The sequence below is a fragment of the Puma concolor genome, chromosome C1 (genome assembly GCF_028749965.1).
Source record: "Puma concolor isolate L17-30 chromosome C1, mPumCon1.1.hap2, whole genome shotgun sequence".
NCBI lineage: Eukaryota > Metazoa > Chordata > Mammalia > Carnivora > Felidae > Puma > Puma concolor.
In genome coordinates this window covers 94,277,688-94,291,901 of record NC_141674.1, presented here as the reverse complement: position 1 = coordinate 94,291,901, position 14,214 = coordinate 94,277,688, and the positions used below count along the sequence as shown (strand labels likewise).

General features: G+C 39.7%; 1 protein-coding gene across 4 annotated transcripts in view; it reads right to left on the bottom strand.

Moving 5' to 3' along the window:
• Positions 1-14,214, bottom strand: part of AHCYL1 (adenosylhomocysteinase like 1) — a 38,190-nt gene that overhangs the window by 16,993 nt on the left and 6,983 nt on the right. The window contains exon 1 of one of the 4 annotated variants that reach the window (XM_086717785.1): positions 1,696-1,929. The exons of the other annotated variants lie outside the window; for them this stretch is intronic. The gene's annotated coding sequence lies outside the window, so the exon portion shown is untranslated. Of the gene's footprint in view, positions 1-1,695; positions 1,930-14,214 lie in introns of those variants that run through there. 4 annotated transcript variants of the gene reach the window in all.

Sequence of the window (14,214 nt, the reverse complement as noted above, 5' to 3'; positions counted from 1 at the left end):
TTCTGTTTACATTATTTCCTATTGTCATGATTTCTTCCAAACATAATTTTTAGTTGGTATACTTCAGTGTTTCTTCAAAGCTGTATCTACAAGGAAGGCTAGGTCTAAATATGATGCAGAACGGGCAAGAGGGGACGGGGAAAAAGAGATACAGTAATTGGAAATCCAAAAAGTATCTGATCATCAAAAAGTCCTACGTTAAAGAACTATTTGTGTTTGAAGGCTCACCACCCTGTAAACAGCCTTACCCACAACAAGCATGCCAGTATTTCATTCTTGAACTAATATTACATCTGAGAAAGATTAGAAGGTCAGATTGACCCATTCTCCAAATAGCACATCCAAATACAGAAGTCTACTTGCTGTGCCTTAAAAACTCAATTAAATATCAGGCCAATTTAGTGTGCTATTTCAGAGCACCTTTTCAAAGGGCTCAGTGGGTACAATGGCTGACTCCCTTCAACATGACACTAAAAATGATAAAGAGAAGCTCTACCAAAGAAACAATTTGGGATATGGTACATCCACCACCTAGTGGTTAAGTATGGTGACAAAGTGAGCTGAAAGAATTGCTGTATGTAATTTATCAAGAAAAAGGGATCACAGGCAATCCAAAAGTTATAAGCCTCCAAGGAAGAAAAATTGTTGTATACTACTCAATTTATCCCAACTGATATTTCTTACCATAAGAAGCTGAAAAGCTTCTTTCCACAAACATTTCTTCCATCTATTCAAGTGTCAAATAGCTTAGCCACACTTTTGTCCCCGGTCCAACCCAATTTTGCTGTCTAGCTCCTGAATCACAGGGAATTAAGAGCCATAGGAATTCCACTATGACACTATGGCCAATGGATGGTGATCAGGAGAATAATCATTATTATATCCTTTTAATCAACACATTTGGCAGGCACCAACTAAGTACCCAGTGGTATTTCAGGAAAGATCTATGAGATGAAATATGCACAATCTGTAGATGTGTTTTGACCGACAGGGTAATAACACAAATGGCTGTGAGAGAATTTTACTGCTTCTTAAGAAAGATACTAGATATTGTGGTCTTAACAGCCTTATCTGGATATTGTTTAGCTTAGGCCTCCAAAAATCAGAGGTTAGACATCTTATTAAACGTATTATTTCACATGCTTATCTAACAGCTTGTCATTTCCTCAGAAAGGTTTCCTCCTAGGGGTGAAGGACTAGACTCAAAGGTAAACAGCAATTATTAGGAAAACAAATCATTAAGAAAGCATAGCTTAGAAGTGAGTAAAGGGATCAGTCTGTCTCAACTGCTGAGGAATATCTGAAGAAGGGCCAGTCAGTACCCTTCCTCCTGGTACACTACTGATTTTGAGACATCCCCAAATTTATACAATCTGTTCCAGTGTCTCTTCTAGCATGTTGTGTGTGCAGATTTTTCTGTTTTGAAGTTATGGTCAGCATATTTCTTAGCAACTGAGCAAAAAGATGACTATTAATGAAGCTAGCAATTTTAACAAGTCAATTACTAAGCAATGTATTATGACACCTTCCAGGATTCCTACATCTCTTCCAATCCCTCTTTCACACATCTTCTGGCTAATGTATTCCTTCTCCTACATATTCTACCCTCATCTGCTCTTTATTCAGTGGAAAGGAAGAGGGTATGGCTGTCAGCCTAAACTAAATAGGTACAAGACTTTTCTCCTTGATACTTACCACTGATCAGTCTGATTCCATTTCAGATGAATCAAAAGAAACAGTTATCAATAAACACCAGCTTTTAAGTACAAGAACTACAGAAGTCTGCACATCTCAAACTTCCAATTAGGTAAAAGAAATTTCCCAAAGAAGAAGGGTATCCTCTTCCCAACACTTTGCTCTCAGGTACACCACCAGAAAACAATTTATCTCAAGGGAATCAATCTCAGGCCACAGAGTCAAATCCACAGCCACCTTCAGTCACTTCCATTCCCCAGCGCAGAAACCAGTCTTCTGAGACTCAGCAGGTTTTGGCTGCTCCCTGTCCTCCTTCCCTGTCTCAAGTTTCTTAAGTTCTCAGTTTCCCCAGATGGGGCCTGAGCTTCTGGAGGGGGAGGGAATGGCAAGCTGACTAATCACAGCACGTATCTCCCTCCACCACTCCACTCCTCTCTGGGTAACAGGAGGGTAACAGGATATAATGTGAGTGTGTGCATGCACGCACACACACGCACACTGCTAGAATCCAATTCCAGAAGAAATACTCCTTTCAAAAATGGGAATCAAGTTCATCTTTCATCAATGTTGGTGGGAGGAAGGGGTGAGGCAATACCAGGGTTCATAATGCCAAGTCACTTAGCTGGTGAGGAAGGAAAATAAAGTTTGAATACTTCTGCAAAGAGCAGTTTTGTCCTTATCAGCTACTCTCTACCCCACCTCCCACCCTTCATATGAGACAACATACCTCACTGGCTTTGCTAATTATCTCCTGAGGTGCTCTAATGAAAATAAGTGATCTAGGCCTCCAACTGCCAACTAGAGGTAAAATTAAGAGGTTAAAAAGTGGCAACAAATAGGACAGGGAAGGACTTCCTAATCTTTTGAAAACTGCAATTTACACTACATACACATCCCGACTATGTTTCAATGCCTATTTAGCTATCTGCCCGTCCAACTGCCTGGCCTGTCCATACTTTCCTCATCCTCAATCTGCTACAAATAGTATATGAAAACATGCTTGTTGTTCTTTTTCTCTTAACATTCAATTATCATCAACTCTAGCTTATTTTTAATTTTTAAAATATTTATTTTTAATATTTATTTTTGAGAGATAGGCAGACACAGAATCCAAAGCAGGCTCAAGGCTCTGAGCTGTCAGCACAGGACCTGATGCGGGGCTCGAAACCATGGACCGTGAGATCATGACCTGAGCCAAAGTCGGACACTTAACTGACTGAGCCATCCAGGCGCACCAGTGTTTATTTTTGAGACAGAGAGCGTGCATGTGTGTGGGGGGGGGGGGGGGGAGAGGGCGGGCAGAGAGAGAGAGAGGGAGACAGAGAATCTGAAGCAGATTTCATGCTGTCAGCTCAAAGCCCAACCTGGGGCTGGAATCCCCAAACCATGAGTTCATGACCTGAGCCAAAGTCGGATGCTCAACTAACTGAGCCACCCAGGTCCCCCATTTATTTATGTAGAGGTGACTGAAGAAATCTAGGCTCCTGTAACATACCCATGACTTTAGTGATACACCAAAGTTCCCTTCCAACTCCCTCTGCACCCCCACTGTTTCATTTTCTCAACTTTATTATGATCATTTTCTACATACAAAAACTTAACAAGAGTAGTATAATGAACACCTTTATACCCTCCATCTACACTGAATCTATTTTCCACATTAGGTTTCTTTCTCTGCATATATACACATGTATACATTCACACTTTCAAGTGGTCCTGCCAAAAAAAAAAGGTTGCAAATATGAAAATTCACCAATAAATTCTACAGAATGAATTTTCTAAGGATATTCCCCTACAGAACCACAATATCATACTTAAGAATATTAACAATAATCCTGTATCATCCAGTCTGTATTCAAACTCCTCTAATCATCTCAAGAATTTCTTTCAAAAAGACGTAGTATATGCACAGTGGAATATTACATGGCCATAAAAAATGAAATGACATTTGCAGCAACCAAAGGCTATAATGCTAAGTGAAGTAAGTCCATCAGAGAAAGACAAATACCATATGATATGCTTGTATGTGGAATTTAAAAAACAAGCAAAGAGAAAAAAGAAACAAAAAACAGACTCCTAAGGACAGAGAACAAACCTAGTGGTTACCAGAATGGAGGTGGGTGGGGGATGGGTGAAGGAGATATAGGAGATTAAGAGTAGACTTATCTTGATGAGCATTGAGTAATGTGTAGAATTGTTTAATCACTATATTGTACATCTGAAACTAATGTAACACTGTGTTAACTATACTTGAGTAATTTTAAAAAAAGAGTGTCTTTCATAGTAATAGACCTAAATGCCTCCCCAATTCTTCCAACCCAGGATAGAACCAAGGTTCACGAAATGCATTTGGTTGTTAGGTTCCTTCAGTGCCTGGTTATCTATCTGGAATAGTTCTCCTGTGTTTCTTCCCCCCCCCCCCCCTCGCAATATTGACGTTTCCTGGACAAGTCCAGGCCAGTTGCCTTTTGGAATCTCCCACTTTTCAGATTACTTTTTCCTATAAATTGGAAGTTCAGCTTTGAGGTTTGATTAGAAAGAGATTAAGATTTTGGCAAGAATACTTCATAGATAATGTTGTATACTTTACTTTGCATTGTACTAGGTAGCATATCATGTTAGGTCATTCCATTATTAGTGACACTAAACTGAACCCTGGGTTAAAGTGAGATCATCAGTCTCTGAAAGGTGTATTTTCTCCTTTGCAAGTAACAGTTAAATTGTGGGGTGATATTTGTCAGCTTGTGAATATCCTGTTCCCTAGTGACTTTACCATCTGTTCATAATCCTTGCCTGAACCAATTATATTGTGGTGGGGGTGGGGGGATGTTATAGAATCATGTTTTTTTCCCTTACCATTCTTATCACATATATTAGCTGGCATTACTTTTTGTAAGGAGAAACTTTTCTTCTCCCTCTTTCATTTTTTTTCCTTGTCTTTCATATTTTTATTTATTCAATCTGTTACACTCAATAACACAATGAGTACACTGAATGCTCCAATTGTCTCAAACTGGGCCAGTGGGAGTCTCCTTCAAGCTGATTCTTCTGTTTAAGTGCTTCCTTCCTTTCTGGTATAAGAAGATATACCAGGCTCACCTTGTTCTTTCTCTGCTTCAGATCTGGAATCAACAATTTCTCCATTTCTCCAAGCTCTGGTTTCTTTCAGTGGGGAATGGTATTTAGAAAATAATATCTGAGTATAAAATGTGCTAATTGTTAATAGAAGTGTCAGTGCTCCTAAGTTCTTGCAGGGGATAGAGAAATAAATCTTTTTGTTTACTCATGAGTTTATATTGATATTTCCATTTCAAATTTAACATTTTTTAAACTTTTAATTTTCCTATTTGTATTTCTTTTCTCTTATTGTTTTTTTTTTTTTTTTAAGTTTATTTAGTAAGAGAAAGAGGGAAGGAGCAGATAGGGAGAGAGACAGAGAATCCCAGGCAGGCTCTGTGCTGACAGCGCAGAGCCTGATGCGGGATCCCATGAACCAGGAGATCACAACCTGAACCAAAATCAAGAGTCAGACATTCAACCTACTGAGCCACCCAGGCACCCTCTGTCTTAGGTTGACAATGCTGGTCTCTAATAGCAATGATACGCTTACTTGTTTTATTCTAGAATACAAATAAAACAATTTCAAAATTACAAGACTAATGTTACTAACAATATTCTACGTAGTGAAGTGTCAATATTTCACTGAAGTTCCTTTTGTCCTTAGAAAATATCTCACGAAGGATGTATAGGTAAAGTATGGTTTTCTGAGTGGTTAATATCAACTTGATATGTAGCTAGATTCATTTGTTTCTGTTTACAAGTAATTTTAAGGTTTCCTTTCTCTTTAATTTTTTGACACATAAGGCACATGTCTCAAAAGTTTTAAAGGTACATTCAGAGAAGTCTCACTGCCATTTCTATCTTCCCAACCTTCCTCCCTCCTCACCATTTTCATTAATTTCTGGTTTATGTTCATTAATACAGGTTAAAAAAAATAGCAAGTATATACTTATACTTGTATTTTCCCTGTCTTTCTTACTCAAAAAATAGACTGCTAAAATATTCTGCACCTTGTTTTTTTCACTTAGCAATCACTTTGTATTGGTTCAGAGTGTAAAAATCAATAATTCTTAAGTGCTGGGAAAGACTGAACCAGGTTACTACTGCTCACCTTACATGTTTGTCATAAAAAGTCATTAGACTTAATTCACAGTCCTCTCTAAAGCCTATCTTGACTTTAAATAAAACTCACAAGAAGTTAAACTGGCAAACCTCACTGCAAGGTATGCTGGGATGTTCTTTAAGATGAAAATTTGCCAACTGCTTACAAATAGGCAAATGTGTATTCTTCAAATTAATTTCTATCAGAGAAAAGTTAACAGTGAAAGCAAGCAATCGATCATTGGACAGGTGTAGAAGATGGAGTTTCTGACATTTTGGAAGGTGGCCACACAGACTGAATAAATGCCATCTGTATAATTTCTTAGCCTGCCAAGAAGAAACAAGATTGGAGACGTATAAAAACAATCCTTCCTTCCTTCCTTCAATTTGTAAGTTTAGCTTAAATGAAGTTGAAAGCCAATTACATCTTAGAAATTCAAACCCTCTACACATATTTGCTTGAGTGAATGGGAAGGCTATATCCACTGAGGGGTGAAAGACATGAAAATCTTTGCCAAATAGTTTATGGCAAAAGAGCTACAAGCAGCTCCAAAAAAGTGGCAGCTGAGTGGACCTGGGTGTGCTTTCTAAACCCTAGGTTAATACCCAACAAAGGTTAATGAGACAGAAACCGTATCAGTTGTTTTTTGTTACCATCTACTGCTTCCCATAAAGTATAGGCTCAAGGGAGGAAAACGCCATCGAAACTCAACACCAAATAAAATAATAATCAGACTTTAAAGACCGAATATTGAATAGTTAACTATGTAGTAACAGGTATTGTTTCCAAATGTGGGTGGGTCAATGGGATCCTTCAGAATCTGCTCTGTAGACAGATGGAATAGTTTCGATTTCAAAAACAAGGTAAAAATCACTTTAAAGATCAGCTGTAGGCGGCTTTAGTTTCCACAGCTCTTAAAAACACAAAATAGCAAACATCTAGGAGATTAGAAACATAATTCAAGGACAAGAATCTGACAATCAGTCACATCAAATACAATCACACTGTATTTTCCATTCTAGAAAGGTAATATTTGCCATCCCTTCCTGACTTTCTAATTTGAGATGTATATATTCAATTTTAGATAAAAATCTCAGCATGAAATCATGACCTTAGATAGTCTGTAAGAAAAAAGGTAGTTGATGGGGCACCTGGGTGTCTCAGTTGGTTAAGTGTCTGACTCTTGGTTTTGGCTCAGGTCATGATCTCACAACTTGTGGGTTGGAGCCCCACGGTAGGCTCTGTGCTGACTGCACAGAACCTGCTTGGGATTCTGTCTCCCTCTCTGCCCCTCCGGAAGTCTGTCTCTCTCAAAAATAAACATTAAAAAAAAAAAATAAAAGAAAGAAAGAAAGAAACAAGGTAGTTGAAAGGAATTGGTGGTTGCAATGTGCCTGGGGCTATTTAACAATAAGAACCACCTATTGCTCCAGGATGAATACAGTGCAACTCCCCAAACTCTCTAGCTCCCCAACCAGAACACAGAAGTGAGTTTTCCTGACCTGTGACTTTCTGAACAGCCATTTTCTAATGAGGAAAAGTGGACAGATGCACAAGGATAAAGATCTCTTCCTTTAGGCTGTACTGCAAACCAAAAGTCAAAATCAAATTTGGTATAGGAAGAGTTATCCTTCAAATGTGATCAATAAGCAACACTGTGAGAACATCACTGATCTAAATATTTTTCAAACCATTCTTGTTTAAATTCTGGCATATAAAGAACAAGTAAAACCACTGCAAGCATTACATCAGGACTTTTACCTAAAGCTGATTATAGATTTGAAATCCACACTTACTGGTATCAAAAAACCAAGGTCCTGAATGCCTAAATTTCTATGACATTCTAGTTTTGCACTCTGTTTCAACATCAGTGGCCCACAGATATGATTTCTTTACAGAAGATTTGTATTTTCAGAACATGTTGGAATCTTTCGAGTGAGAGATCTACTCTTCACAGATGAAAAAACAGAACAGGGGTTGGGGTTAAGTGACTTGCTGAAGGCAAATGTGTTAACAAATTGAGATTTAGAAAAAGCAAAAAAAAAAAAAAAAAAAAAAAAAATCCCTACAAGCCCAGTACCATTATATTATCCTTCTTCTAGAATAGGCTGGGGGAAACAGCAGCTCTCCCCTTTATTTTCAAGAGGTCAGTTAAAGGATAGTCCACTATTGCAATGAAGCTTTCTGAGCTTCCATATGAAGACTTGTGAGCTCTAGGGAAGGAAGAGAATTCTCTCCATTCCAAAATCTACATTGATTTTGGGAAAAGTGAAATGATGCAGAGAAATGTAGTATTTTGAAGCTGCCAATGAATTGCTTTAAGAGGTGCTGCTCCTTGGACGTGGAAAGGGTGAGGAGAGAGTAAGAGCCCAAACGTGGAGGCAAAAAACTCCGGTCTAGCATACACTTCCACCATCTTCTGAGGATGGAATGGGGAGGAGGAGAACGTACGGGCAATCTAATCCAGACCACTAGGATGAAAGAAATGACCCCAGAACTTCCTACTGTAGGCATCAAAAGCAACTTAGAAATTCCACCTGTTATTTATTTATTCAACAGGTTTTCAATCTGGTATGATTAAAACTGATCAATGATTGGTTTTTTTCATCATCTGGGAAACCTATTATCATTATTATTTTTTTCAACATTTATTTATTTTTGAGAGACAGAGAGAAAGCATGAGCCGGGGAGGGGCAGAGAGAGAGAGAGACACAGAATCTGAGGCAGGCTCCAGGCTCTGAGCTGTCAGCACAGAGCCTGACATGGGCTCCAACCCACGAACCGTGAAATCATGATCTGAGCCGAAGTCCGATGCTTAACCAACTGAGCCACCCAGGTGCCCTGAAACCTGCTATTTTCATTTAAAATGCCCATATTTTAAAACATACAACAAAGAATATATTTTAAATGTGCTTTTTAAGGTAACTTATTTATGTTGTGCACAATGGTAATGGGGGAACTTTTCTTTGACACAACAGTACAATCTATATAACTAACTGTATAGCTTTGTATGGTGAATAGAACCTTAAAACAGACCTAAACAGTCCCAGGAAGTGAGGCCTGAAATTCCTTTGATCACTCAAAGGGCTTCTTTAAAAATAGAAAGTAAACATAATTGGTGGTATGATTATATTCCCCCTAGATTAGGGAGTTTTGGTTTAATACATCACTGAGCAAACAATGAGATGTCCTTATATTAATAGCAGGTTAGAAACTTTAATAGCAGAACAGTTTTTCCATATGCTGGACAACTGGAGCAGTTACAACTGGAATCATCTAGAGCCTCCAGGCTCCTTTGGGGAGGACTATGGGCTCTGAGTGTATAGAAGTTTGGCCTGGGTGGCTCATTTGGTTAAGCATCCAACTCTTGATTTCACCTTAGATCATGATCTCACATTCCTGAGACTGATCCCCATGTTGGGCTCTGCACTGAGTGTGGAGCCTGCTTAAAATTCTCTCCCCCTCTGTCCCTCTCCTCAGCTCACATTCTCTCTAAAAAAAAAAAAAAAAAAAAAAAGTTTGGCCTGGAAGACCTTGAATACAGCACAATTTCAGCATCCCTCAGTGTGGGTCTGGAAAGTTCCCCTTAGACGTCAGGCAGAGTGACAAGAATTCCCCATAATAGACCACCCTTAAAAAGGTCTTGATCTGTAGTTACACTAAAGGTCAGATTTTAGGGAGGTAAAGGCAGAATTGGCACAGGACTCAGTGTGTTCATTGTGCTCCAATCTCTATTATCTGGCCGGGTTATTTCTACATAATTCTTTCTCCCAGTGTCCCAAACAAAATTTCACTCATGTTTCTGCAGCACACGTTGTACTATACATTATATTAACCCTGAAGCACAGTTTAGCCATTCGCTCAAGTCAAACACCAACTTTTCCAAGGATAGAGACATATTAATATTGGGATACATGAAGCAAAGCCTTATCTGCCCTCTCCTTTTATCTTGAGTTCTGTTTGATAATAAAACAATAGTGACAGACCCTTTAGAACTAAAATGTAATCTTTTTTTTTTCTTTCTTGGTCTGGGTCTCAAATCCACTCTCTTTGGTTTCAAGCTATCTGGCTTACCAGCTCAGTCAATTGTCTTTCTGAGTTCTGCCCTCTTTTTTTTTCCTATCATCTTTCTCCAGTCTTTACTCCTTGGGTATTTCCTCAGCCCCTCATTTATCAACTCCTTCTGTGATGTTGTGTTTTGAAGCCAGGATTTCACTATAATGCCCTCTCATGATCTTTATAATTTTACTGTCACTCTTAGTCTAGGAATTGATAGTATAAATCATGTTAAGGAAATTCTCATATTCTGACCTGATTTTTAACCTATTGAGTCCAACAAGCTCAGCCAACCAGAAACTAGGGGTGGGAATGGGAACAGAGACTCAAAATCATTCTTAACATTCAAAGAGAGCACAGACTAAGAAATGTGACTGGTGTAGTGGGGGCCTAGCAATTCTTATTCTTTTTTTGAGATGCTCTCAAGTTCTTTGCAAAGGACCTTGGCTGTACAGATGAAGAAACTACAACCCAATGTGGCTAGGAGATAATAGTCCCAAATACACAACTCATGGCCTGGCTTTACCCCAATCACCACATTCTCAATTCTGGACAAGCATTCTAGGTTTTTAGCCTGGGTTCACGGACGGGCCTCAGGCTGCCAACTCCCCTTATATGCAAATTGGTGTGTGTGTGTGTGTGTGTGTGTGTGTGTGTGTGTGTGTCTGTGTTTCGGGAACATGAACACAACTCTGATAGGGCTCCAAACTCCAAATGATTAAGAACCACTGTACAAGACTTATATGACCCAAATAATAACCTCACAAGAATGTAAACTCCACAGGATATGGATCTTTGTCTTGTTCACTGATTAATCCTAAGTGCCCAGTACAGGTCCCTGGAGACAGTAGTAGGTGCTTAACCCTGAGCTAATAGAGCTACATAATTTCTGGTCATAGCTTACTCTGAATACTTTGGAAAAGAAGAGTAACCATAGGCTATTTTCAGGACCTCTCACATGGGGCACAAGATTTTTTCTCATGGCCAAAGTCGTCCGAGATAGATGGTAGCTACATTACCATTCCAATATCAGATATCATAACAATTTTGGCCAGCCTTGTTAGATAACCTAAGCGGTTCTAAATATGGGATCTTTTAGGCTTCAGCAGTTTCGAAAAGCACATACTATCCTATTCTCCACTTGCCCCTTACCATCAACCCTTCCCCATTCTGACTAAGTAGGTCTAGGTTAGGGCCCTGAAATGAATGTTTTAAAAAAGTTCCCTAGGTGACTGATTCCTTCCATTCTTTCTATTCCATGAGAAGTACTCATCTGAGACAATCTAAGCAGGATCTGAAAAAGCAAACACAAGCACACGGAGTTTACCAGGCTCTTGATAAAGCAACTGAAGGCACACAGGGAACAAATGAGTTAGACACATCGTGTTCAGAGAGAAAACAAATAAGGCAAAGAAAGTAGAAAATCTGCCTTTGTAATACCAACCCCATCTGTCAGGTACAGCCAATCCATCAAATGGATCCACAGGGTTTAGGAGCACATGACAAAGAGCTCGTCTCAGGAAAAGAGACTATATTTTTACAATGGCTTGGTCCAAAATCAGTAAGAATTGGCAAGGTGCTCTCATTCCAAACATGCCCAGCGTTCAGCTAATCCTCTCCCTGTGGAGTCAGAAAAGAATGTGCAGAATTCTGAACCCTCTATTTCTCAAATAGGAGGGGTTCCTTCTTCTGAATGCAAGGGTTGAAACTAATCCCATCAACTCTCCACTCCGAATTACAAACTGGGTAGAGGAATGAGATGCCTCCCTACACGGGTGTTCTCCTTCTAACCTTTATGATCTGTAAATATCCTATACCCCATCTCACAGAAGCCATGCCTTTGCTGACCTCAATTCAGTCCCAACTGGCAAATAAGAACAGAAACCGCCCCCAGAGTAATGTTTCCCCCTGGGAAACCCTGGGGAAGGGTGCAGTAGGGTCAGTGCCTCCAGCATGCATTTTCCCTGGACTTACAATTCAGCTTATTACATTTAGAACATCATGTTCTCAACCAGCTTGGTCTCTTTTCTGTTACAAACCTGAAGTAAACAGATTCTACAGCAGCTACAAGTCTGTTACCAAGGCCACTGTATTGATCAGTGTAATTAACATTCACAATTCATCTAGTCCAGCATGACAAGCCAGCTGGGCTACTCTCCGTAAGAACTGAACATTGGGAATCTTCCTGTCCTGCTTGTTAAGGAGTCTGGTGCTCCTGCAGCTGGGCACTAAAAACTTAAGTACTGAATTAGAAGCAGGATACTACCTGGCTACCCACAGGAAACTGAATTAGTTACCAGAATAACTGAACACATCTGCCATCTCTACAAAGCACCTACTTCTACTTCCAAAACTACAAAATTCTGAAGGTCTCCCTTTCCCCTGAATTCTGCTTACATCACATACTTAGGGAAACAAAACACAAAATCCTCAATGCCAACTAGGGCCTGATTCCTGGTTAGGACAAGCATTGGCCCAGTTCCCAGAAGCCTGTAACTCTAAAGGAGGTGAATTTCAAAGACAAGGGCATATATAGTTTTTGAACATGGAGCTTAGCTTTTGGTTCAGAAGGGGCAGCTAGGGTTGCAGAATGAGAAGAATCAGAAGTTTGCCCATCATTGCTGGGCAGCACTGTTGTTTATTACTTTCAGGACTCCAACACCAATTCCAAAATGAAACTGTTCAACTCACTGCTGGCCCTCAAATCTCAAACACCCTAAAGGTGAGCCTCTGTTCCTTAAATCAAGAGCATGTGTAAACCAGAACACCACTTTCAACTTAGGGCAGTGTCCCTACTGCTAAGGGTTTAAAACCGGGTGGGACATCAAATTGCCTTCCTATTACAAGTAAGAATATCCCTAGGCTTCTAACCTACTGCCTTGTGATTCTCAAGCAACTGGGCCAAGAAGCTAGAGGCCTTGTATCTCAACAGTCTCCTCCCTTAGTTCCTGATGCTAGCATTATAAAGGGATCTACTAAGCTGTTGGAAATTCTTATCAATGTCTCACCTGCAGTTCTCTGTATTCCCATTATCACCCATGTGAGAGGGATCTAAGTTAGAAAAACAACCCTTGCCAACTGAAGGGGATGGTGAGCCAAAGCCATGAAGTGAGTCCAACTCACTTTCTCCTAGAGAAATCATCTCACAATATTTTACTCACTAAACAATTGGCAGTACTTATACGCCAAGCACATGGTCCTTGCCCTCAATGTCTGGTCTAGAGAAATCAAATGAAAAGTATGATTCAGGTATCAAGCCAGTTCTGAAAATAGTTTTGAGAAGTACTACACTGAAGTCAAACCTGTTTTTGAGACATACAGGGGAGCCAGTTATTTTATTTAGTTTTGATAGTGCAGCATGTGAGTTCCCTACTCTGAACACTTCAGCTCTGAAGCTTTACAGGCACTCACAGCTCATATGAAGGGCAGTGGGTATGAGGTAGTACAAGAATCCCCAAAAGTTGCTGACATGCTGGTTTCAGTATGCCTAAGTTCTTGAGTTGAACCCTCAAGGCATTGATAATGAGGCTCTTGGGAAGCCAAGGAGCATCCCAAAGAGGCGGATGACAAAGAACACCAACAACCTCAGTTTCGTTCCAAGGACAAACTGCAAGCTGGAAACAATCGGTAGTTTCTGGATCTGTAAAGGAAAGAGATACTATGGCTTAGAGACCTCCTCCTCTAAATCAGGGTTTTTAACCCAGGATCCATGGATGAGTTTCAGGGAGTAGCACAAGCCCTCTGAAAAGTATAACAAGCTTTTGTGCCCCTGAATTTTCCTGAAGAACTATAATTTTCATAAGATTCTTAAAGGGATCTGTGACTCAAAAGATTAAGAACCATTGTTCTAGAGTCTCTAATCCAGTGAATATCTCAGGAGCATCCCTCAAACAGGCAAAATAGAAACCTATTTCAGTTCTCTACCTTCTACAGACTTGTCTACTTACTGACCTCTCTTCTAAAATTAGAAACAGAGATGAGAGTGTGTACTTTAAAAACTCAAGGCAAAGAGCTCTTTTCTACATCTCCAAAATAAAGCCAACCATCATGAGAGCCCAAATGAATCTTCCTTAAGACCTATGAGGAAGAGGACAGGGTAGAGGTGGTCCAAAAGGGCAGAGCAGAACCACTGTCCATTACTTACTTTCCTGACAAGTCCCTTTTTTTTAATTTCAGGATCCTATGATCATAATGAAAACAAGTCACAGCCCAAAAGCCTGGACTCGAGGTCAAGCCAGTCCTGGGAGAAGGGAATAAAGTAATTCCCCTTATGATCATGGAAACCTGTGTCCCAAAAGTTC